Source organism: Arvicanthis niloticus, chromosome 5, assembly GCF_011762505.2.
Source record: "Arvicanthis niloticus isolate mArvNil1 chromosome 5, mArvNil1.pat.X, whole genome shotgun sequence".
NCBI lineage: Eukaryota > Metazoa > Chordata > Mammalia > Rodentia > Muridae > Arvicanthis > Arvicanthis niloticus.
The window spans coordinates 44210676-44235145 of record NC_047662.1 but is presented as its reverse complement, the minus strand read 5'-3'; the positions used below and the strand labels follow the sequence as shown (position 1 = coordinate 44235145).

General features: G+C 42.9%; 1 long non-coding RNA gene across 6 annotated transcripts; it reads right to left on the bottom strand.

Moving 5' to 3' along the window:
• Positions 1 to 4182: 4182 nt before the first annotated feature.
• On the bottom strand, positions 4183 to 23032 carry LOC143442392 (uncharacterized). 6 transcript variants are annotated; one of them, XR_013110540.1, is made up of 7 exons: positions 22534 to 23004; positions 21523 to 21624; positions 18781 to 18867; positions 18319 to 18391; positions 17082 to 17266; positions 5785 to 5869; positions 4183 to 5571 (listed from the first exon to the last, which is right to left on the bottom strand). It is a non-coding gene; the product is annotated as an uncharacterized LOC143442392 (long non-coding RNA). The 6 variants fall into 6 exon arrangements; XR_013110538.1 differs by lacking the exon at positions 21523 to 21624 and having other exon boundaries at positions 22534 to 23000; XR_013110539.1 differs by lacking the exons at positions 5785 to 5869; positions 21523 to 21624 and having other exon boundaries at positions 22534 to 22997.
• Positions 23033 to 24470: the final 1438 nt, after the last annotated feature.

Sequence of the window (24470 nt, the reverse complement as noted above, 5' to 3'; positions counted from 1 at the left end):
TTCAATTTTTTTCTTCAGAGACTTGAAGTTCTTGTCATGCAAATCAACCTATTCTTGTTTCCTTGTACAAAGCTCAAGTCCAAGTGGATAAAGGACCTTCACATAAAACCAGATACGTGAAACTAATAAAAGAGAAGGTGGGGAAGAACCTTGAATACTTGAGCACAGGGGGAAAGTTCCTGAACAGAACACCAATGGCTTATGCTCTAAGATCAAGAATTGACAAATGGGACCTCATAAAATTACAAAGTTTCTGTAAAGCAAAGGACACTGTCAATAGGACAAAACAGCAACCAACAGATTGGGAAAAGATCATTACCAGTCCCACATCTGATAGAGGGCTAATATCCAATATATACAAAGAACTCAAGAAATTAGACTCCAGACAGCCAAACAACTCTTTTAAAAAATGGGGTACAGAGCTAAACAAAGAATTCTCAACTGAGGAAACTCGAATGGCCGAGAAGCACCTAAAGAAATGTTCAGCATCCTTAGTCATCAGGGAAATGCAAATCAAAACAACCCTGAGATTCCACCTCACAGCAGTCAGAATGGCTAAGATCAAAAACTCAGGTGATAACAGATGCTGGTGAAGATGTGAAGAAAGAGAAACATTCCTCCATTGTTGGTGGGATTACAAGCTGGTAAAACCACTCTGGAAATCAGTCTGGCAGTTCCTCAGAAAACTGGACATAGCATTACCTGAGGACCCAGCTATACCACTCCTGGGCATATACCCAGAAGGTGTTCCAACATATAACAAGGACATATGCTCCACTATGTTCATAGCAGTCTTATTTATAATAGCCAGAAGCTGGAAAGAACTCAGATGTCCTTCAACAGAGGAATAGATACAGAAAATGTGGTACATTCACACAATGGAGTATTACTCAGCTATTAAAAACAATGAATTAGAAAAATTTTTAGGTAAATAGATGGAACTAGAAAATATCATCCTGAGTGAGGTAACTCAATCACAAAAGAACACACATGGTATTCACTCACTGATAATTGGATATTAGCCCAGAAACTCATAATACTCAAGATGCAACTCACAGACCACATGAAGCTCATGAGGAAGGAAGATCAAAGTGTGGGTGCTTCGGTCCTTCTTAGAAGGAATAACAAAATACTCAAGGAACAAACATGGAGACAAAGTGTGGGACAGAAACTGAAGGAGGGGCCGTCTGGAGACTGTTCCACCTGGGTATCCATCCCATGTGCAGTCACCAAAGGTAGATGTTGATGTGGATGTCAGGAAGTGCATGCTGATAGGAGCCTGATATAGCTGTCTCCTTAGAGGTCTGCCAGAGTCTGACATATCCAGAGGCGATGCTCACAGCTAACCATTGAGCTGATCATGGGGTTTCCAATGGAGGAGTGAGAGAGAAGACTGAAGGATCTGAAAAGATTTGCAGCCCCATGGGGAGAGCAACAATACCAACCAACTAGAGCTCCTAGGGTCTAAACCACCAGCCTGGGAGCACACAGGGAGGGACCCAAGGCTCTAGCTGTATATGTAGGGGAGGATGGCCTTTACCAGCATAGGTGGGAGAGGAGATCCTTGGTCCCATAAAGGCTGGACACCAAGTGTGGGGGAATTTGAGGGTGGGGAAGTGGGAGTGGGGGCTTGGGGGGGTACATCCTCATAGAAGCAGGAGGAGGGGGATAGGATAGGGAGTTCCTGGGGAGGGGGAGGGGAATGGGGTAAGGGAATAGCATCTGAAATGTAAGTAAAATATTCAATTAAAAAGTAAAAATAAAATAAAATTACTCTGAGATCTTTAAAAAGATTTGTTAAAAATTTTTTAAATTTTAAAAAAATTTTTAAAATTAAAAAGTAAAAAGGATCCTTGGAGAAGAACTGTTCCCTATATGTGGTAGTAGAAACAGTGGAAGTAAGCTTCGGGTAGGACTGAAATAGAGGGGAATTATTTTTTTAATTCTAGAGTTCTATAAAGACAGTCACTATATTTTAATTGGATGCTGTGATGGAAAATATTCATTGTCAACATAACTGGATTTGGGACAACATAAAAGACAAAGCTCTGAGCTTGCCTGGGCATTTCTCTGATCACAGGTTTCAGAAAGGAATAAGAAATCTGCTATGGACTGGATTGGAGGTTAGTCCTGTTGTGCTCTGGCAAAAAGAAAAATAAACTGGTTGCATTTTGCTCATGTCTGAAAGACTTGAGTGAGACCTTGTTTGGCAGAGAAAATTTCATGACGACACAATATCCAAGATATGGCACTGTTTATACTTACTGCTCTTAGATTTATGAGGAAAGAGAGCAGAAATAAATGAAAAATATGCAATTTGGTAAAGAAGAGAAAATGAGCACATATCTTAATTACTTTTCTATTGCTGTTAAGAGACACCGTGACCAAGGCAACTTATAAAATAAAGAGTACTCGGATGCACAATTGCGGAGGGTTAGAGTCCATGGTCATCATGGCGTCAGACAGGCAGATACGGTGCTGGAGCAATAGTTGAGAGCCTGCATCTAATCCACAAGCATTAGACAGAGAGAGAGCTAACAGGGAATGAGGTGGGCTTTTGAAACCTCAAAGCCCACTCCCAGTGACACACCTCCTCCAACAAGGCCACACCTCCTAATCCTTCCCAAACAGTTTCACCAACTGGAGAGCAAACATTCAAATATATGAGCCTATGGGGGCCATTCTTATTCAAACCACCACAGCAAGTTTCAAATTACAGACAGAGTAGGTGCAGAGAAAGCTGCTGTGCTTGTTAAGAAGATTTGTACCATTAAAAGAGAAACCACATTCTCTGTCCTGAGATGATAAGAAAGGTGCCCAGAAAGCAGGATCCGACCCATAAAATCCTCTAAGTTTCCAAAATGCAAATTCATTTAAAAGGAAAGAGCCCGAACTGAAATTGCTCCCAAGGAGGATTTTTCTGCTGTCAATCAATCTCAGATTTAGCCACTAAAGCACACAGAGACTACTATAGCCATGACTGAAAGGGGACAAGACTGTATCCTAAGATGGCAGTTAAAACATCACTGACAGTTTGAATGCATGAAAAGTACAAGAATTACCAGTGTCATGGAGGCTTGCCCTGAGCTGCAGGAAGTCACTGAGGCCAAGCAGAACCCAATTCCCTGCAAGAATGTCTGGAAAGACCATTGCACAAAATTGCCACATGCTACAGGAATAGAATAGAGTCACCCCGAAAGAGGATACATACACTGCAGGCATCAGAACTAGGAGGGTGGGGCCACCCAAGTCTGTTGTAAGCCAGATGATGCCACTAAGAACCCCCAGTGCTGAGCATGGAGCTACAGGAGCTAAGTTTCAGTCTTGCTGTGGCCCAACCCTTTCTTTGCTATATCCCTACTTCTTCCCTGTTGAAGTATAAATACTTATTGAATGCTAGTGTCAAGTTGGCTGGATTTGGAAATCCATCTCTGGGTATGGCTGTGAATCCATTTCCTGAGAGGTTTGACAGAATGGATGACCCACTCTGAATGCGGCTGACACTATTCCATAGGCTAGAATCCTGGACCGAATAAAAAGGTAAAAGAAAGGGGGAGGGGCTGGAGAGGTGACTTAGAGGTTGAGAGTCCTTGCTGTTCAAGCATGTGGACAAAAGTTTAGAGGCCAACACCAGTGTAACAAGTCAGGCAACCTGCATATCCCTGTAAACCCAGCTCTGAGTGAGACAGAAAGGAGATCTCTGAGGTTTACTGGCTTCAGCCTAGCCGAAAACTCAGAGCTGCAGGATCAAGGAAGGACACCGTCTCAAAATCATAGGCTAGAGTGAGAAGATACCTGACATACATCTCTGGTCGCTAAAAATGCATAGGCATGCAGATGACACATAGACACACACATGAATATACCACATTAACATGTGTGTTCTCTCAATCTATGAGCCAGAATAAGACTTTCCTCCTCTAGCTTGTTCCCTGATAGGCATCTTGTCATAACAAGAGTAAAGTAACTAATCCAGATCCCAGGCCCCTCTGCTCTGCAGCTAGATGGAAACAGTAACACCAGCATCAGCTGCTGTGTGAACAGGCTATCAATGCAGAGGGTAGTTTACACAGTTCCAAATATTGAAACACAATTTGGCATTTGCCCCCAGAAAACTGTTTCTGTTGCTGAGCGTGTTTATCAGAAGGATGGAGAAAGAGAAGCATAGACGGGCAGTAGGAGGAATTTGAAATGAGCTGTTTATTTAGAAAACTAACCAAAGCAACAGGAAGCACAACATTCTGCCATGCAAGTGGTTCTATTTTACTTTTTGTTTTTTTATTTTTTTAGGTCAACGACACTTATTTCTTAATCCCATCCCATCGGCTCTGTGGTAGGAGAAGTTCTTCCCAGAGACCTACAAACTATTCATGGGAAGTCATTCCTTCCAGATTGTTCATCTTTGCCTCTTTTTGTACCATGGGAGGCATTTCAGTGGGAGGGGGAGGTTAAACACAGCTGGAAGTCCACCATCACAATCCAAACCCCAATCCTCAACCATTAAAACCCCCATCAGGCCTTTTCCTGGCTTGAATTTGAGTGATACTCTGGAGCTGGTATATCAGCTGGGCCAACCTTATAAGAATTTTGTATTTTGCCACACCAACTCTCTTCCAAACCAGACACATAAGTGACTTGTGAGACTTTTTCCAGTCATGCGATTTCACCAGAGCCCATCCGTTCAGTCAGCAAATCGTGGTAAAACCTACCACATCCCAGACCCTGGACTGGCACTGAGTTGAAAGTAATTAAGCAAAAGCATCCACATTTCTCCTAATGCTGTGTCGTGTTTATGGCCTGCATCTTGTTCAGCCTTCTAATGATGAACACCTGGTCAACATCATCCATATGACAATTCATCATTCAGTTCTCTTGTTTCGTTCAAAAGCCTGTCCCTAGATGATCCTCAAGGCTGAATTTCTTTTGGGATTCAATCCAATATCCAGATGTGTGAGTGTGCTCAGAAGGGTCACGAGACCTTTGGAACCAAACTTGCTCTAACATGATTTAACTACAAAGCCCTTCCTCAGACCCTGCTCAGGTTTAATATTGCTTTCCTGAGGCCCATCTGTTCTCTTAGTGCCTCCTAGTGTGGGTGTGTCCAAGCCACCTGCTCAAGGGGACCCAGTTTCACTGCCTCAGAACTGGAGAGTCATTTCCTGTTTCCACATTAGATGATTTTTTAACAAGATGACAAGGGGCAGCTGTTTTCTCAAGCCATGAAGAGTAGAAGAAAAGGAAGTACACAGGCCAAGAATGGAGAGTCTTGGGTTCTTGTCCATCCAGGCCCCACAGTGCTGAGGGGCTGTGGAAAATCTCTTGAGTCCAGATCCATTGTAATCCCCTCCAGAGCTTCACACAAGCCCTCCATCCTGTTCTTTTTCTATGCTTTCTCTTCCAAGGTCATATAAAGTATAATAGGAACATCTTCACACTGGGATGAGATGCCGTGACAATATGAATATGCCCAGCAGCTCTGGAAAGGACTTGGGCGAGCTCGGTTTGCAGTCTCATGTTCTGACGGTGCTTCTATATCCTGAGCTCTTCTGCAGACCCACACGTTGCTGGAGACTAGAGAGACAGAAGATGAAATAGTCTGGGACTCTAATACTCAGTTGACATTCAGAGGGAAAGCTAACTCATCCTCAGGGGAGGCAGCACTGCTATAGCAGGAGCTGCAAGGAATGCAGTCAGCCAACCAGGGGAAGATGCCCTAAGCCCAGAGAACTGAGAAGAGCTGTGCACTTGGAGGTGTGAAGTAACCTGAGATCACTAGATACTTACCAGAAGTGGGAAGTTAGTAGAAGAAAATCCCTAAGGCTAAGACAGCCAGATGAGGATGGAGAAGAAGCACCAAGTCCCAAAAGTCCTTGCAAGTCAAAATGAGATCATATTTCAGTTACAAATTAGATGGCTTCCTCCACACCCAAATCAAAATCTGTATTCCATCTAATACTGCCTGCACCAGACTAATTCTTGAAAGGGACCAGTTCCTTACATTGGCATCTTTATCTCAGAAGTTCTTCATAAAAGCACCATTTACAGGGCTAGAAAGATGGCTTAGCAGCCAAAAGGACTGTCTACTCTTGCAGAGCACCCAGGTTTGATTCCCAGCACCACACAATGCCTCACAACCGACTGTAACTCCAGTTCCAGAGAACGCAATACCCTGTTCTGGCTTCCACTGGCTTACAGACATACACATGGTGCACATACATACATGCAGGCAAACATTCCCATATATAAAGTCAAAATAAAGCATTTTTAAAAGAGAGAGGAACAAAACTTTTTCTAATTGGAGGCAGGAAGAACTGTCTTTTTCTGTTAAGCTCTAGACAGGTGTGCATGTGTGTGTGGTTTTTTTTTTTTATTTCAGACATAAAAGATATTGATAATGTTATAACAAACACCTGAGTATTCTTTATTTATACGGAGAATTAAAATATTATAGAATTGATGCTGTCCTAATATCATTCCTTCCGCCCGACCCTGTAGGGGGAGGTTCTGATACTTTGATCGGGAATCAGCCTATGAACAATGAAAGTCCTGTTCCCCAATGGCTGGACAGAAGAGGCGGGACTTCCAGGTTCCTGTAGGCAGGCTAGGAGACTCAGGAGGGGGGAAGAAAATTCTCCATGCTATGGAGGGAGAGAGAGAGCCAGCAGCCACGTATGACCTCGGATGGAGTGGAGTGGCCATTGGCTGCTTCCCTGACGGGGCCTGGGGTAGCAGGCAGGAGGTTAGAAACACAACTAAACTGAGGACAGATTCTGAGGTGTTGAACTGGAAGTGAAGATAAGGGCACATTAGCTGCGGGAGGCTTAGCGTGCCAGGCCATTGAGCTGGAAAGCATATTAAAAATGAGCTAATGTGTGTGTGTCGTTCATCGCAGATCTAAGGGGACCTGAGTGGGGCTGGTAGTGCGGTCTGGCCAGAGCTTAAAGCTGGGTAATAGAAACTACATGATACACCACCCCACCCCATGAATTCCTGAGGAAGCCACACCCCTAAACCTTAGAAATACCATTCTTTTTCTAGACATATGTACCTGTAAGACAGTAACGTTGAGTTTTGTAGGTGGTTTTTGTTTTTTGTTTGTTTTGGGGTTCTTTTGCATCTTTGAAAACTGGTAAACTTTTAACCAGTTGCACTTACGCTTCTACAACTTGATCCTTTCTCTCGACATAGTTCTTGAGATTTATCCAACACTATTTCATTTTAATGTTGCATGATACCCATTCATTTTAATGTTATTAAGAGTACATGAATAAAAATGCACTATGCTATTTGGCACTCCTCTGAGAGCAGGCATTAGAGTTATTTCCAATATTTGCTATTACCAGCAAGCTGTCATGAATGAACATTTCTGTGCTTGTGCTAAGTACAAGAAGAGGTAACATTGGTGTCAGCTCTCTCTGCACGTATGTTAGAAGTTCCCCACAAAACATATTTCAAAGAAGAATGAGTGTCTGGCCATGGCATATACACATCTCTAACTGCATTAAGCTGCTTTTGTTTGGACTGTCATTGAAATTACCATAGACTAGATGGCTGAAATAATAAACACTTCTTTCTCAAAGTTCTAGAGTCTAGATATCCAAGGTCAGAGCTCCAGCATGATCAGGTTCTGGAGAGGACCCTCGTTCAGGCAGCAACCACCAATTTCTTATACCCTCACCTGGCAAAAAGATTCCACGATGCTTAATTAAATAAGTAATTTAAAGGGGCTCAAATGCTCAGTCCATTGCTCTACCAAATTTCTCTTCTAGTTATTTTACCAATGTCTGTTCCGATCAGTAATATGAGACCTCCTGCGACTCCATACTTTTGTTAATATGTGTTATTACCAGACCTGTAAATACTTACAAATTGTATCTAGTACTCACTAGACTAGAATCATGTCTGTCATTTTAATGTATAATTCTTTGCTCAAACAAATGAATATCTTTTGTTTTATTTGGATATTTGGGAAGTATGTGTTTAGCAACTGTTCCCATTTTTTTGCTATGGAATTGGCTGTCTCTTTCTTAGAGGTGTAATAGAGTTCTATAAATCTCATGATAAAAATTCTTTTAGATTGTATATATGTTTATGTAGTTTTTGCTTCCCTTTGTTTTTGTTTGTGGTGCTAAAGATCAAACCTAGGGTCTTGCACATGCCAGGGAAACATGCCATCTCTCCCATCTTCAGCTCTGTGCATTTTTAAAATATATATTAGTTGTATTTTTAACCATGTGTGTTTCAGGAGATATTTAAATCATCCGCACCCCATCTGTCTTGTGTTACAGAGCTGCCATGTTCCCAACTAGGCTAGGCCTGAGGTCACAAGCAGCAACATGTTCTCCCTGCTGCCGCAGCTCAGGTAGTCAGAGACACCGGCCCTGCCACCTACAAGCTCTGCCAATCTTCCACGCTGTCTCTACAAGGCTGGACTGAGCCCAGACGATCCCACCATTCATGCAGGCCCATTATAAATGAGACTCTAATGCTTAGATTATCCAAAGACTTTATATATTTGGTAATGCTCAATAACAAGATACCCACACAATTAGAGGTGTAACCCAATACCCAACCTAGATGTACCAACTACCTTGACTGCTAGAGACACTCCAACGTCCACCGCCATGTTCTCCTCTCTCTGGTCCTCTCTCTGCTTCTCTTCCTCTCCTTACTCCTCCCACCTTAGCTCCTCCCAACATGTGGGGAAATTTTCCCTGCTACACATCTGTAAATGTATCTGTGTATGGATATGGATGTAGTTCTCACAGAGTCCAGAAGAGAGCATCAAATTCCCTGGAACTGGAGTCACAGGTAGTTGTGAGCCCCCCAACATGGGTGCTGGGAACTGAACTCAGGTCCTCTGCAAGAGCAGAAGTACTCTGAGCCAGGGAGCCATCTCTCTAGCCCCACGATGTTGCTTGTTTGTTAATGTAATAAGAAATTTTGTCAAAAACCAGAAACAGTGAGAATACTGCAGTTCCTTTAAGTCCTGAGCAGTTGATGCTTCCAAGGTTGTCAAATTCTATGCACTTTTCATGGTCTTTGATTGACTATGCTATTTTAAGGCTCAGTTGAAGACAGACTTTCACTTGTAGAAAATTAGCAACAATACAAATCTGCCATCCACAGCGATACAAATTACTCTTGCTCATAGTGATGGTGATAAATTTTTTGTAATAGAAAATATAAAACTGAGCCAAATTCTCACTTATCCTTTCTACTAGCCCCTTTGTTTATAAGTTAAAATTAAATCTTTGACACAAATTTATGACATATTTTCATAAGAATCTTGTTTGGCCACATTGAAAAGATATTTTGAAAACTAATAAAATATAATCAAAGAAAGTTGGCCCTTCGAGACAGAGAACAAACCTGCTGTATGTGGCAGACTTTGAAGCCTCAAGAAATTTGCTGAAAGTGCTAATAAAAAAAAAACTTGAGGAGCCACACAAAACCATGGGTGATTTTCAGACCAGCTCTCCTTTTTTTGGACAGTCTGGGTAATTTTGTATTAAATCTCTTTGAACCACACTCCATTAGCAAAACTGGATTAACACTTACCTCAGGGCTGGCAAGACAGCTCAGTGTGTAAACAGACTTGCTTACCAAGCCTCATGACCTGAGTTTAGTTCCTGGAATCTGTATAGTTGAATACAAGCTACTTTTCTCCCACAAGTTGTCCTCTGATCTCCACATGCATGTGGACTGTGAACATACAAATACACACACACACACACACACACACACACACACACACATAATAAATGTATTTTTTAAATAACATTTGCCTCAAGGACTATCATGAACATTGAATGAAATAGCAGGTGCAAGCCACTTAATATATAAGATGCTGCAGGCTGACAAGGTGGTTCAATAGCAAAGGTACTAAGCTTAAAGGCCTAGATCCAATTCCCAGGATCCACCTGGTGAACGGAGACAAGTGATGCCTGCAAGTTGTCCCATGACTTCAATACGTATACAACAGCATTAATGCATGCACACACACACAATAAATAAAGAGCATTTCACTTCTTAAAATAAAGAACATGTGAGTATGAGAGGTGTCTCTGGCTCTTTTGCCTGCTCTTGAGACCCTTTTCCTCCCACTGGGTTGCCTCATCCAACCTCGATATGAGGGTTTGTGCCTAGTCTTACGATAACTCGGTATACTCTGGTTGATATCCCTGGGAAGCCTGCTCTTTTCTGAAGGGAATCAGAGGAGGAGTGGACACAGGGGAGAGTGGAGGGAGGACACTGGGAGGAGTGGAGGGAGAGGAAACTGTGGATGGAATGTATTGTATGAGAGAAAAATTTTTAAAGGGAGAGAAAAAGAGATCGTGATAACAATAACAGGAGACATTCAGTAGCTTTCTTTACTGGACTAGATTAAAAAAACTGCAGATGCAGAAAGTGAGACTGTGAGAGTCTGCAGCCGCTAAGAACGGGGGTCACTAATACAATTGCTCTGGTGGAGCAAAGAGCTGGCAAAGCATCCAGTTTCCAGTGTGAATCCCCCTCTGGCTCACCATAGGATACTGTGCAAGTCACATCCCTGTCATTTGCATATCTGCCCCTTTGATGATCTCTCCACCCTCACCAACCATTGCACTAAATATCAGTGCTACATGATGAGAATTATTAGAAGCCCAGGTTTCTTTACTCCTAAAATAGAGATGAGAGGTCTACTCATGTCTAGGGTTATCACAAACCATGTGCTTAAAGCAAAAAAAATGTCCCACCATTCATAGGCTGAAGGTCTGAAACATTTCTTGCCTATAGCCCCCACTCCCTACAAAATCTGCAGAGTGGCCCTCACCTTTTCCTGGCTTCCAGATCTCCTTGGCTTATAGCTACAACTATTCAATCTCTTCCTATGGCATCACCTGGCTTTTTCCCTGGAGGGCTCTGTATCCATCTGTGTTTATAAGAACATCAGTCATTTTAGATAAGACGCATCCTATACCAGTATGACCTCATCTTAACTCATAGCATCTACAGTGAGACAACATCTAAGTAAGGTCATTCTGAGGCTCCTGGGATTAAGAGGTCAGCATATCTTTCTGAAGGACACAATTTTTGAAGTCCAAAATAACACGCCACATGGGAACCTTTTGGTAGGGCAGGCCTTTCCACTGGGCCCAACCTTAGCATGTCATGTCTGGCATCCCAGAAGCTTTCAGTACTACAGAAAATAAAAGAGCAAATCCCAAGATGAAGAGCAGCACACTTCCCAGCGCAGCATTCTTTGAAGCCACCCTATGATGGAAATCCAGACAGTGGCATCGGGTGCTTGAGAAAATGAGAGGGAGGGAGGGAGATCTCTCCACCAATAAGGTGCTTGCTGCACAGGCATGGTGTCATGAACTTGATCCCCAGAGCCATACAGAAAAGCCTGACTTTCCGTGCATACTTGTGATCCCAGTGCTGGGGAGGTGGAGACAGGAGGATTCCTGGAGTTTGCTGGCCAGCCAGTCTAGACAAATCAGTGAACTCTGGGGTCAGTGAGAGATGATGTCTCAAAAAGAAGCAAGGTGAACAGCTCCTGGGAAACAAGAGCCACGGTTGACCTCTGGCCTCTACATGCATGTATGTACACATATGCATGCACGCACACTTGTGCACACACATGCATACATAGAGCGCAAAATGGAGGAGAAGGGCCATGCCACCCTTTCACCTGAAGGCCAGGTAACCGAAGTTCAAGAGAGCTGTGCTGGGTAATGCTTCCCTCTCAGAAAAAGCAGTGCAATTCTAGAAGCTAAGCCTCTTCAAAAAATTCCTCGAGGATCCAGAAAGGGAAGGGAGCCAGCATTTTTATTTAAAGTTTCCTCTGTGCCAAGCCATATGTGAAACGGCTTTCTAACCATTCCGTTCGAGCCTCATGACAAGGCTTCTATTATTAACTCCATTTGACAGATGAGTCTCGGGAAAGTTAACTGGATTTCTCCCAAGTCCCATGGTTTAAAAGATGGTACCATGACTTCAACCCAGGTTTATCTGAGACAACTACATTTACAATCTTTCAACTGCACTGTTATCTCATATCAGAAAATCCATGTGAAAACTTGAAGCATTATATCTGACAAACAGAGATGGTCGTTATACATGTAAATCCTTCTTTCTTCTCCAGAATGCCTCCAGATCGAATGGCAACATGTGAAGATATAACACCATTTGATTCTCCTGATCTTGTGTAAACTTGAACTCATGGGATTTTATTCTCCCATCTCAGGTAGGGCTTATTCCCTTCCTTATCCTTCCCCTAGTCCATAGCTCGCCCCTAAGAGAAAAAAGAAGGTAGGGTTCAGCTTCGAGTCCCTCTGCACAGCCTCCTACACTGGTCTGGTTCAAAGTAGATACTCCATATTCATGTGCAGAGCACATGAGCTGAATCTCTTCTTCAGCAGTATAGGTTAGAGATAGATGTAACCTGCAAGCCTCCCCGGGAAAATACAAAGAATTCTGAGACTGACTCTAAGACAGGCTCTAGCGCTGGCACGAACACTAACTTAGCAAACTGGGGCTTCGTGCTGTACCCCTCTTACGGGCTTTATCAAAGGAGAAGCATACACTGTGATCCTGAGTGTTCTGACCCAATAGCTTCAGTCACAATTCCCTTAAAAGTGAAGAGGACTCACAGATGCCACAGGAACAGGAGGACAGTGCCACACCTCCTAATAGTGCACTCCCTATGGGCCAAGCATTCAAACACATGAGTCTATGTGGGCCATACCTATTTCAAACCACCGCAATCCCTATATTCAGTGTCTACTCTGGGCCTTGGAAATATTGTGTTCTTGAAAGTAGTGTTTGTTTGATGCAGTTACCAATAGCACGCAGTTCGTGTTTGTGTTTCTAATGTCTGACAAAATAATTCCTTTGATGGATGTGTGATAGTTGTATAACAAATTAAACAACAATAAATGCTCCCAACATACAGAAGAAGAAACTGACATTCAGATACATGAGATTATCAACCCAAGGTTCAATGGCTCCAGCCAAGCCCTGATTCAATCCAGGTCTTCCTGGCTTTGGAAGCCACACTCACCCACTATACAAGGTACCAGGTCCATAGAAGTATCTAGCCTCAAATAAGTACCCTGCTGCTTTTGCTTGTGTTGGAAAGAGCCTTAGATGCAGGGGTCTGGCATGAGGATGGGAGGAGGCAGGGCTTGGCTAGAACCCTTAAGTGTGTGCAATAAGGAAAGGAAGGACCTTCCCCATGAGGCCCACCTCACAGAGTGCCTCAGGCCCAGATGGCCAAACCAGCCACACATGTTTGGAAGTCAGTAAGCAGCTTTGCTGGGGGCCAGGAGAAAGATCCGTTCTGGGGGTTCTGCCAGACCTGGAGCTGAGTCTGCCAGAGGGAGGTCAGGCCAGGGAGAGGACAGATGTGACCATGGCTCTGCCAAAGGCTATGCTGGCCCCAGTGAGACAGTCCTCTATCCAAAGCCATAACCTGACTCCAAGCTCACCGTGTTCAGCTTCCCAGATTAGACCATGGAAAAGTGGTTCCATGTGGTCCTCCCAGCCAGCCTGTTGCTTACTCACCCCCATATACACCCAGCGAGGCCACCTCCCACCTCCAGTTCAGAATCCTGGGACATCTATTTCGTGTCAACACAAGGATGCTGCTCTTTATTTCCTTCCTTCTTGAACAGATAAAAATAATCCTGTCAGAGACTCAAATATCCATGCGAGCTCTCAAGAAGCTGGGCTTAAACATGTTTGCACGTCAGGACCAAAGCAATCCCACATGTGGCCTCTGTGATGAGGTGTCCTCTACGTGGCAAGTGGCTGCTTTGCCAGTCTCCAAGATGCTGAGGGGAGGAGAATGCTAGCACAGATGGGGCCTCTCCCTAACTGCTCTACATGGGACTTCTTAATTCACCAACTTCATTTTGCAGATGAAGAGTCTCAGGTTCTGAGAAAAGGAACTATTTCAAAGCCATTTGTTCAGCAAATGTTTGTCATGCTCCCCAAAAAGCCTGACATGAACTTCTACAAAAGAAAATCTAGTGCCTAAGAGGATTTACTGATGGGGTCCCTTGATATTCTATGTAAGGCTTCCCAGGGGCAGAAGAATAAAGAACAACTAAGAATTAAAGAGGCATCTTGGGGGGAAAAAGCAAGTTCTAGGCACAAATTATGCTGGAAACTACTGATTAAACCATAGTTGCTTAGGAAATCACTGATTAAAGGAATGAAACAACACAGGATTTTTCTGGAATACAGGAGTTTTCAAATCTCATAATGACTAAAACGTCTCTGACTATCCCCAAAGAGCAGAGCGCATGAGGCACTCTCCCAGCTATGAGCCAGAGTTCTAAGAAAACCGTTTTTGGAAGCACTTCCCTGATGAATTATTAGGCTGAATCATAAGAAATTGGCAACATTTGGCAGGTCTTTCCACAAGACAGCAATTCCTTATGGTTCAACTTAATGTGAACAATAGTGTTTCTTCATGTTTTCTTTCTTCTTTATCATATTCTGGAGTGTGTCTTGGCTACTGTGGACCTCAAAGGGGTGTCTGGAGTATTGCTGTTACATACTGGTTGTTAGGACAGGAACTAGACCCCAGGGGGACAGTAGCCTGGGTAGCCATGCTTGTTCTTATAGAACATAGAATTGTCACAGAGAGCAGCTGACCCACTAAGGGTTGTTTCCTCTGGTCCTGTTAGATCTCAGTGGGTCTGTAGAGCCAGTGTTCACGGTGGAATTTAAGTACAAGTGACAGTTGTCATTAACAGATGATACAGGAAAGCTGTGTATCATCTATGGCTTTCTTATCTTTTCTCTAAATACTGAGGACCCAAAGCCCAGTGGTGGCAGATACACAAGGCAGTAGGAGATGCAGTCCCAGACTCTCCATGTGGCAGAAAGCTACTCGCCCACCAGGAACACCCACACTGAATTGTTAGGTGAAAATATTAAGAAAAAAAAGCTGGTTACTTTAAGCCACTAAAACTGAGGAGGGGTCGTTGCTATTGATATTGACACTGTCAAATGTGTGTGTGTGTGTGTGTGTGTGTGTGTGTGTGTATCGAAGTAAGGTTTCTTTGTAGTTCTGGCTGTCCTGTAACTCACTCCATAGACCAGGCTGGCCTCGAACTCAGAAATCCACCTGCCTCTGCCTCGAAAGTGCTGGGATTAAAGGCGTGTGCCACCACTGCTCGGCTGGCCCTGCAATGTAGACAATATAGAGCTAACAAAGGAATCAGTATTCAGCATGGTCTTACCAGGTCAGTGTGTTTAGAAGTCAATGTCATTTGTAGGGAGTTGTGAAGGCCATGGTGCTTATAAGGATGTCAATAAAACCCTCGGTCTTTTGGTTAAAGGATCCCTGACAGCCCTTCAGCCCCCACTCCCCAATCCTCATTAGTTGACTATGGGTCATTGGGTGCTCCTCATTCAGAGCTCCTGGCCTACCGCCTTTCTCTCCTCACATGTCTGTCCTGACCACACCATCATCCCTGATACCAGACTCAGACTGACCCATCTAGGATCCACAGATGAAGATTTTTAAATGGACTTGGTTTAATTCTGAAGAGCTACAATTTCTGCCTGCCTAAAACTGAAAGTGATCCAAGGATGCATACCATACCATGAGGCTCAGTTTCTTTCATCTGAGCCATAGAGCTCTCTGGGAGCTGTCCCTGCCTCTTCTCTGGCCTTCTACCCCAGGATCCAGCCACCTTGGAATTACTGAGGGAGTCTGTAGACATCCACATCATCTATGGCTGAACTCTAGACTTGGAAGAATATTGAATCTGCCCAATGGTGATCATGGTGTTTGATAACGAAGACATCAATTAAAGGGACATGGTTGAAAAACTACAGATGAGCAGCTACTGCTCTTCTTAAGGCAAACAAGAGAAAGACATCACAAAGAACGTCAGACTTTGAGACCAGATTGGCATCTTAGAAAGGACACAGAGACTTCTCTACTATGTGACCTTACAGCTCCTATGATCCACAAGAATCCTATACTAAAAAAATGCATTAATTTCTTTCAAAATCAGAAGGAGGATTCCAACAAAATAACTCCTCAAATATCGTAGTAAAAAAACAGGTTTTAATTTTTTCTTACATCAGAAAATATTTTAATTTTTAGGGGCTGTGGAAATCTATTCAGTATTACCTGAAATAGAAAAATAACTTGAAGGATTTACTGTTATATCAATAATGATTTTTTTTATTGATACTATTAGGATGAGAAAACAACAATGTTCCAGATTCTTTGGAGAGTCCTGGCTTGGAGTGGTTTTTCCACTATATCTGGTGGGTGGTGGGCTAACTGGGATGGTTTAAGAACCATCATTAAAAATAAAGATTAAAAAAAATTAAAGTTACAGGTTCCCTTTATGGAGTTAGCAGACATTTGTGGGCAGCAGGAATTTTGTGCAAGTTGTACCTGGTAGAGAAGTCTCTGTGTCCTTTCTAAGATGTCAGTCTCTAGTTTCCAAGTCTGACCATCTTTGTGAGGTCTTGTGTCTTCTGCTTTGAAACTAGAAGTTGCAGTTCATTTGTGTAATACAACACACAGCCTCCCATCAAACTGGCACCAACAGTGCACAGAGAACCTTCCCAGGAAGAAAAAGCTGACTTCCTAGAATGTCCCCGCCACTTCTCCTGAACCCATGTTACACACCTGCCCTTCCTGCTTTGGCCCCAGCAAGAGGGCAGTGTCTAATGAGAACAGTAGCTGCTCTCATTGGCCAAAATGCGTTTCATTTCATTTGTTTCAGTCTGAGTTCTGAGGCTACTTCGTGATGACCCTTTATCCTTCCCTCAGCTAAATCTTTAAGATAAAGGAAGGGCAAGACATGGTCCTCACAAACTTGCTCACAAATCTCTAAGAAAGGATGACATTATAGGCAGTGGGAAGAACACTGGCACACTATGCATATTCAAATCACAAAACTATGACCTCTTTGTACTCAAAGTAACCATGTTTAGCTCATTACCTTCTGCCATTGAGCCCAACAAACGTTCTGAGCTTTTAGAAGAATTAAGTACATGTCAGTCCAGATTACCCATCGAAGACCACACTAAAAGAAAATCACCCACTAACAATTTACCGTGTATGGTAGAAGCTGTTGGGTGAATGCCCAATAGCTATTCATTCCTGTTCCCCCTTCATGGGGACAGCTGCCGGAGTCGGGGGCAGGGCGGTGAAATGCAAGGTTCATGTTTCTCCACACCTCCTTGTTTCCATATGACCTTCTTTAAGTCCATGATCTATACTGCAGGGCCTCTTGGGAAACTACTTATGCTCAGAAAAGAGACAAATATGAAGCTTGGGCATCTCTGGTCACCCCTTGGATTCCTGCTTTTGAAAATAGCAACCCAAGCCTAAAGCTGAGGTCCCTCTATTCAAATCATGAGCCTGCAGACAAGAGCTTGTGTGGCGAGGAAAAAAGGAGAAGAAAGGCAGAAGCAGTCTAGCTAACAGTTGTCTGTTTGTTGAAATACAGAACCAGTCTTCTTCCTAAGCCACTCCTATCCAAGTCTTCTATTGAGCCAAAAAAGCATCTTAACTGATAGCTGATGCTTTATCAAACCACCACGTGCTAACATCTTGGGACACAAAGAACTGGATGGAGAGGCAATGAGTCAAGGGTTAAAAGTGAAAAATAAACCTTTACAAAACCTGGAAAATATGTAAGTGAATATTTAATATTATCAATCTATTCCCTCATGAATACATCTGTTTATAAAATAAGAATGATGTTAATATGTAACCCAAGGGGTTGTTCTAAGGATTAAATGAGTTAATAAGTGAAAAGCAAAGTTAACATTGCCAAGCACAAAACAAGTACGACCTAGTTATAGCTATCATGTTAATCAGTTAAAAAAATATGACATTGTTTGACAAAAATTATGTGTTGGACAGGGCACTAGACTCGAAATTGGAAAACCTGGCTTCTAGACAAACACATCTCACTCTTTGATCACAGATCAACTTTTGTAGCTGATTTAGGACAATGAAAACCTCAGCATAATCTATACCCTGTGTCAAAGAGTGTTGAAAGTTTGAAAACTCAGATGAATTCTGAATGACTGTTCGTTGCCAGTTCTGTAATGAAATAAACATATCACTGAACATCTTAAAAGACTTTTTAAAAAAGAAAAAAGAAACCCCACTAGTAAATAAAATGGAATATTTTGGTTATGCAACGAGAGCTTGGATGTTTTTTAAATCTTTTCATATGAAGTTAGTTTTCTTTCTTAAAACAATGATCGTACAAAAAAGCAGAGTGGGCAGCATGGTGGGGCATTAGAGGTCTGTCCAGTTTGAGTCCTATGCTGACCCACCTATGTGCCATTGGGAAAGTCCTCCCTGGTCTCTGGACTCCAGTTTTGCCATTTGTACACTGAGAGGAAGAACCTGGAACCAAAAAAAAAAAAGACAATAGCTCCATTCTTCCCTCTCCTATATAATATGAAGAAAAAGCATTTATTTTCTTCATTGTCAAAGGCACCACTTCTAAAAGTACAAGAAATATGCAAGACAAACACAAAACAAAATCCTAGTGTCATTTACCAGGACACTGAAATCCATGAAGTGAAGGGAAGTGGTACTGATGCCCATCACAAAGGCTGAATCAGCAGCATGGAAAGTTCAAAGCCAGCTAATTGGACAAACAACTTCTGTATAGTCAGACAAGTCACAACCACAACTGGCAGATGGCTGAGAACCTGAGGGTCTCTCAGCAGAGAAAACATCATATGAAAAAAGGATATAAGAGTATATTTGTTTTTAGCAGTGGTTTTCACCTGCATGATGGTGCGCTCTTTTAATCCCAGTATTTGGGAGGCAAAAACAAGAGGATCTCTGTGAGTTCAAGGGCAGTCTGTCGAGGCCTGTGTGAGAAGAACAAACAGCTTTAGAACTCATGGAGAGTGACCCACCAGTTAGCACAATCACAATGGGCAAGCCTCAGAGAGGCAGAGCTGAGGACTGTGTGTCCTGAGGACTTCATGCTGTTACAAAGCATCGCTCTGCTTGGTGCCCTCGTGGTCATCATGTCACCCCTAATCTATGAGTTGTATGCAAACTCTAAGGAAGTTTTTCAGCCCCCCTCTGGGCAGTGGCAGTGGCACTTACAATAAGAGTGACTGATCTTCTTCAAGCATTACTTCTGGAGCAGATCAATGATTCATCTGCCTCCCTCAGAAAGAACTTAGATTGTCAGCAGAAGACCACCACCCTTAGGAAGAATTTGGGGATGTAGATTGTTAGTAAAGTTAGGTTAAGATGTTTTTGCTAGTGGCTTTGATGTAGGAAATCTTGGGGAGCAATTTAAAGTTCAGAAAGGCACACTCTTGATTATTGAGCAAGAGATATTTTTTTTGAAGTCATGTAACAAGAACTACAGAGTCCAACTAGCACTGACTGACATGCCTCTCTTGCTTAAGCTGGGCTGGTGATCAAGGTCATGATTAATTTCTTGTACCCAGTTTTGCCCTTAACTTCCTGATAAAATTTAATAAAAAACTGTTGATGAGTGGGTGTGCACTCTGAGGATTTAAAGTACAAATGGCTGTTTTCTATATAAGAGAGTTTGGATTTGTGATTCCCTAAAGATTTTTTTATGAGATTGCTTTTTTAAGATAAATAATAAAATGATTGATCCCTTCTTTGTAACTGCACATTGCAACCTGACAGTAAGAGAAACTGGCTGAGAAAAAAATAACCTTGCTTGCCCATGCTTTGTTAATCTATAACAAGCTGCTTAGACAGGAATGTACGTGGGTTCTTGGGAATAATTTGTCTTTCCACCTGTAATACGTAAAATGTTTACTCGGATAAGGTTATTGGGGAGCTCATTGTAATTATTTACTTAAAGGAAACTAGAATGTAACCATGTTGTAATTTTTATGTTGCTTGAAAGATTCGGCTGGGATACGTAAGCTGTGGGAGAAGAAACGAAGTTGGTCAAAGCATCATTTCATTGTGTGTTTGTGTGTGTGTGTGTGTGTGTGTGTGTGTGTGTGTGTATGTTTTCCCTCAAAATAAAGAGAGACCTAAAAAGAAGATTCCTGCGTCTGTGTGCTCTGCTTACTTCATACCTCCTCCTTCAGATCCTAACATGTAGAAGCTAGACTTTGACAGCAGCCTGCTCTACATAGTAAATTCCAGGACATCAAGAGGCAACAAGGAACATCTTGAGAGGGTTTGAGTAGCACAGTAGTATAAACAAACTGTTATTCTAAAAAGGTCTTTTCATCGCTGTGTACAGAGCAAGAGTTGTGGTATAGTTACCATTGAAAATGTGGTTTTAGTAGTGTCATTGTGAAACCAGGGAAGTCTAGATTATGAGGCCAGCAGAGAAGATGGAGAGAAGGGAAGACTGGAGAAGCACACAGGATATAAGGTTAAAGGAAGCTGGTAGTCATTCTTGTTAAGAGAATGAAACTTAGCCAATTTATAGAGACCGCTGAACACCTGGAAAGCCCCTATACTACCGAATGTTGGAGCATCAAATCTTCTGCCTTCTGGCCCAGAATCATCTGACAGACCTTAGTGATGCAGAATTATTAAGGGCTGATTACTCTGTCTAGGCAGATATAATCAGTCGACTATTCTGCAAGTGTGTCCTTTTCTGGACAGTAATGAAAAGGACGAGCTGTATCTGAACACAGATTTCGTGTCCACTTATCAAATGGCTATTTCCTGAGGGCTGACTTTATGCCAAGCATGCTGTGTGGGTATCAGGGGAGACCATTTTTCTGAAGTCAACTGTCACTATTTGAATGTGAAATGCCCTTCGCAGGCTTATATGTCCGAGCATTTGGTACCCAGCTAATGGGGCCATTTTAGTAGGTTGCAGAACCTTTGGGACACAGGATCTAGGCAGATGATGTAGGCCACTAGGGTAGGCCTTGAGGGTTCCATCCCCCGATCCTGCTCGAACTCTCTGTTTTCTGGTCAATGCCATGTGAGGAAGAGCCGCTGCACATTCCCGCTCCTGTGACTGACTCACCCCAGCCACCGTGCCTTACTTGCCACGATTGATTGAAACTCTGTTAACTGTGAGCCAAAAAGAGTCCCTCCCTTAAATTGCTTCTGCCAGCTTGTGAAGCCAGATAGTTAAAGGACTTCGAGTAAGTGTATCACAGAGATGCCTGCGCCTTGATGTTTTCTGCAGCGTGACTCATAATAGGTAGGTATCCATCAACAAAGGAGTAGATGTTGAAGATGCTGTGTATATACACAATGTAGTTTGTTTTAACCATGACACAGAACAAGGTTATAACATTTGCAGGACAGTAAATACAACTGCTGATAATCACAGAGCAAATTAATCCTATCTCAGAAAGACAAATGTCATGTTCTCTCTATTTTGTGTTTCCTAGATTTTATATTACATGAACTATGCATGCATATATGGCATGGAAGTAGAGGGAAGCTGACAATGGAAATAAAGTAACCTGTTTTAGGGTTTTCCTGCTGTGAACAGATACCATGACCAAAGCAACTCTTATAAGGACAACATTTCATTGGGGCTGGCTTACAGGTTCAGAGGTTCTGTCCATAGTCATCAAGGCAGGAGCATGACAGAGCCCAGGCAGGAATGGTGCAGGAGGAGCTGAGAGTTCTATATCTTCACCTGAAGGCTGTTAGTGGAAGACTGACTTCCAGGCAGCTAGGGTGAGGGTCTTAAAGTCCACACCCACAGTTACACACCTACTCCAACAAGGCCACAACTACTCCAACAGGACTACACCTTCTAATAGTGCCACTCCCTGGGCTGAACCTACACAAACCATCACAGAACAGGACAAGAGGAAAGAAGAAAAACGAAGAGAAGGATATGGTGGGAGACTGTGTTCAATTTGTATGAAGTTTGTGTTTGTATGAAAATGCCCTTATGGTCTGGAGAGACAGCTCAGTAGTTAAGAGCATTAACTGCTCTTCCAGAAGTCCTGAGTTCAATTCCCAGCAACCACACTGATAGCTCACAACAATCTGTAATAATATCCCATACCCTCTTCTGTTGTGTCTGAAGACAGCTACAGTATATTCATATGTAAAATTAATTAATATTAATTAATTAATCTTAAAAAAAAGAAAAGAAAATGTCCCTATGTAATACAGTTCCATGTACAATCAATGAAAAAAAGCTTAATTAAAATAAATACTGCTGAATATAATCACATAGGCATCGAGATAAACCTGCAATTATAACTTGGAGAAGAGTAATAGGAATATTTTAATTGCAATGGTGCAGAAGTCTTTAGAAAGAGATCCCTAAGACAAGAAGTCTAAACTGAGACCCAACAGATGAGGATGTTTTAGCTAGACATGGAGCTGGGAAATCAAGACATCAAAGGAAACACTCTGTAAGAACACTGGCGGGAAAGGAAGAGTGGAGCAATAGGAGTGAGAGACAGCACCAGAAACCAAGCTGGGTAGAGCCGGATCTGAGCAGGCAGTGTCTGTGGTCCACATCAGAGAATTAGACTAAAGTTACAGAGTGTGTCTGGAAAGTGACAGGAGACGTTCACGTAACTGTTCTGCCTCACCCTTTGGTGGTCAGGGGTACCACTCCAGATGTCTGTCAGTCGGAGCAGCAGAACTGGAAGGTGTCAGTGCCCTGTGGGAGGGAGCGCTGGAATGAGGGTCTCTGAAGACCTTCCCGTGGATCTGACCAGAAAACACTAGAAATGGAAGTCTCAAGGTGGCCAGAGAGAGCTGACCTGGAGACTGGCAATTGTCAGTGTGGAGACAACCAGGCTGAAACCCGGCTGAAACCAATTCCCCAGGGAGGACACGAAAATGAGAAGAGAACCCACAGACGGAAAGTCCTGCAGGAGCTGAGAGAGAGCCCAGCTGACTCAGCCCAGCCATTTCCAGCTTAGGTGACACCCGAGGAAGCTGTGGGCGGACAGGAGTCCAAGAGAACACTTTAGAGCAGGGGTATGTTTATGCCTGTGCCTTCTCCGGGTCCGAAGGTTAATATTGTTCATAAACTTGACTTGTCACAGACTGAAAATTCAGTAATAAATAAAAAACACTAACTTGATCTCTAAGGGGAAAATTTGAACTGGTCAGAATAACCTTTTCTCCTGGTAAACAAAACCAAGTCCTGTGATTGTGCAACAGAGAGAGTGGCCAGCCAGTGTTGGATGATCTCATATGTCCCCATGGCTGTGGTCACAACAAATACATCACATTTTATGCAGGAGTGTGATATGTGACATAAGAGTTGGTGGTCTAGGCCTAATTACTTCTCCCAGCTTTGCCGTAGGTCTCCATACCTAAGCCAAGTCATCCATCTAGGTAACTTGGCTTTTTCATCTACAAAATTAGAAATGGGTCCCTCAAATTAATTGTTTAGCATTTGTTTTTATTGGAAATACTTCTTATACAATATATATCAGTCTCAATTTCCCCTTCCCCAGCTCCTCCTAGGTCCTCCCTTCCCTTTCCTCCCACTCATCTCCATCCCCTTTCTTTCTCTCTTTAGAAAATAAACAGGCCAACAAACAAACCAGAATAAAAATAAAACTAAAAGAGAAAAAAAGAAAAACATCAGAAACACACACACAGAGAGAGAGAGAGAGAGAGAGAGAGAGAGAGAGAGAGAGAGAGAAGCTGTAAAACACAAAATCAGAAAACATGATATTCAAGCAAAAGACCAGTAAAGCCAAAAAAAAGAAAGAAAATTTCCCAAACAAATGCCATTGGGTTCATTTCATGTTGGCCATCTTCTGGTGGTTATGAGGTCTACCCTTGTGTGGTTTGTGTATCCAGTGAGTCTCCTTTGGACAAAACTAATTTTTGCCTTGTGAGTGGTTATCAACTGGAGATACCTTCTGAGTTAGGGATGTGGCATTGAGTCTACTTCCCCTCCCAGCACCGGGACCTGTGCAGGCCCTGTGTGTGCCGGCATAGTCTCTTTGAGTTCATGTGTGTGGCAGTCCTGTTGTGTCTGGAAGACACTGTTCCTTGCTGTCTTCTGTCCCCTACCATTGACCAGATGGCCTTCTGAGACTTGGCACAATATGGAGGACTCCCTTCATTGGCAGGGCTTCCCCCTCTCTGACCTCATCTGGGGAGTTCAAACCCCGTACACACATCTCTACCAGCAGGATGTAACGTAGCCTTAGTTAGATCACAGATTCAACTTCCTTTCTCTTTATAAGAACCCATTCACCTAGCACCTGAGATTCCTGAAATGCTTCCCCATGCTAATGAGGCATTCTGGTACCCTAACCTTTTAGCCAATAACTTCTGCCCATCCTGGATGTTTCTACCCTCCATCCCCCAAAACTTTATAGGCCTTGAATCACCCCCAAGTAAAGTTGATCTGACTGCCTGCAGCTGGTCCAGGAGTCTTAATCACTGTATATCCTCACGGGGCTTCTGAACCCACCTCCAGTCCTGTTCGTCATCGCTGCTCCCTTTTAGGCTGACAGTCCCTGAGGGCAGGAAAAGTCAGAGCGTTGCCTTATTTAAT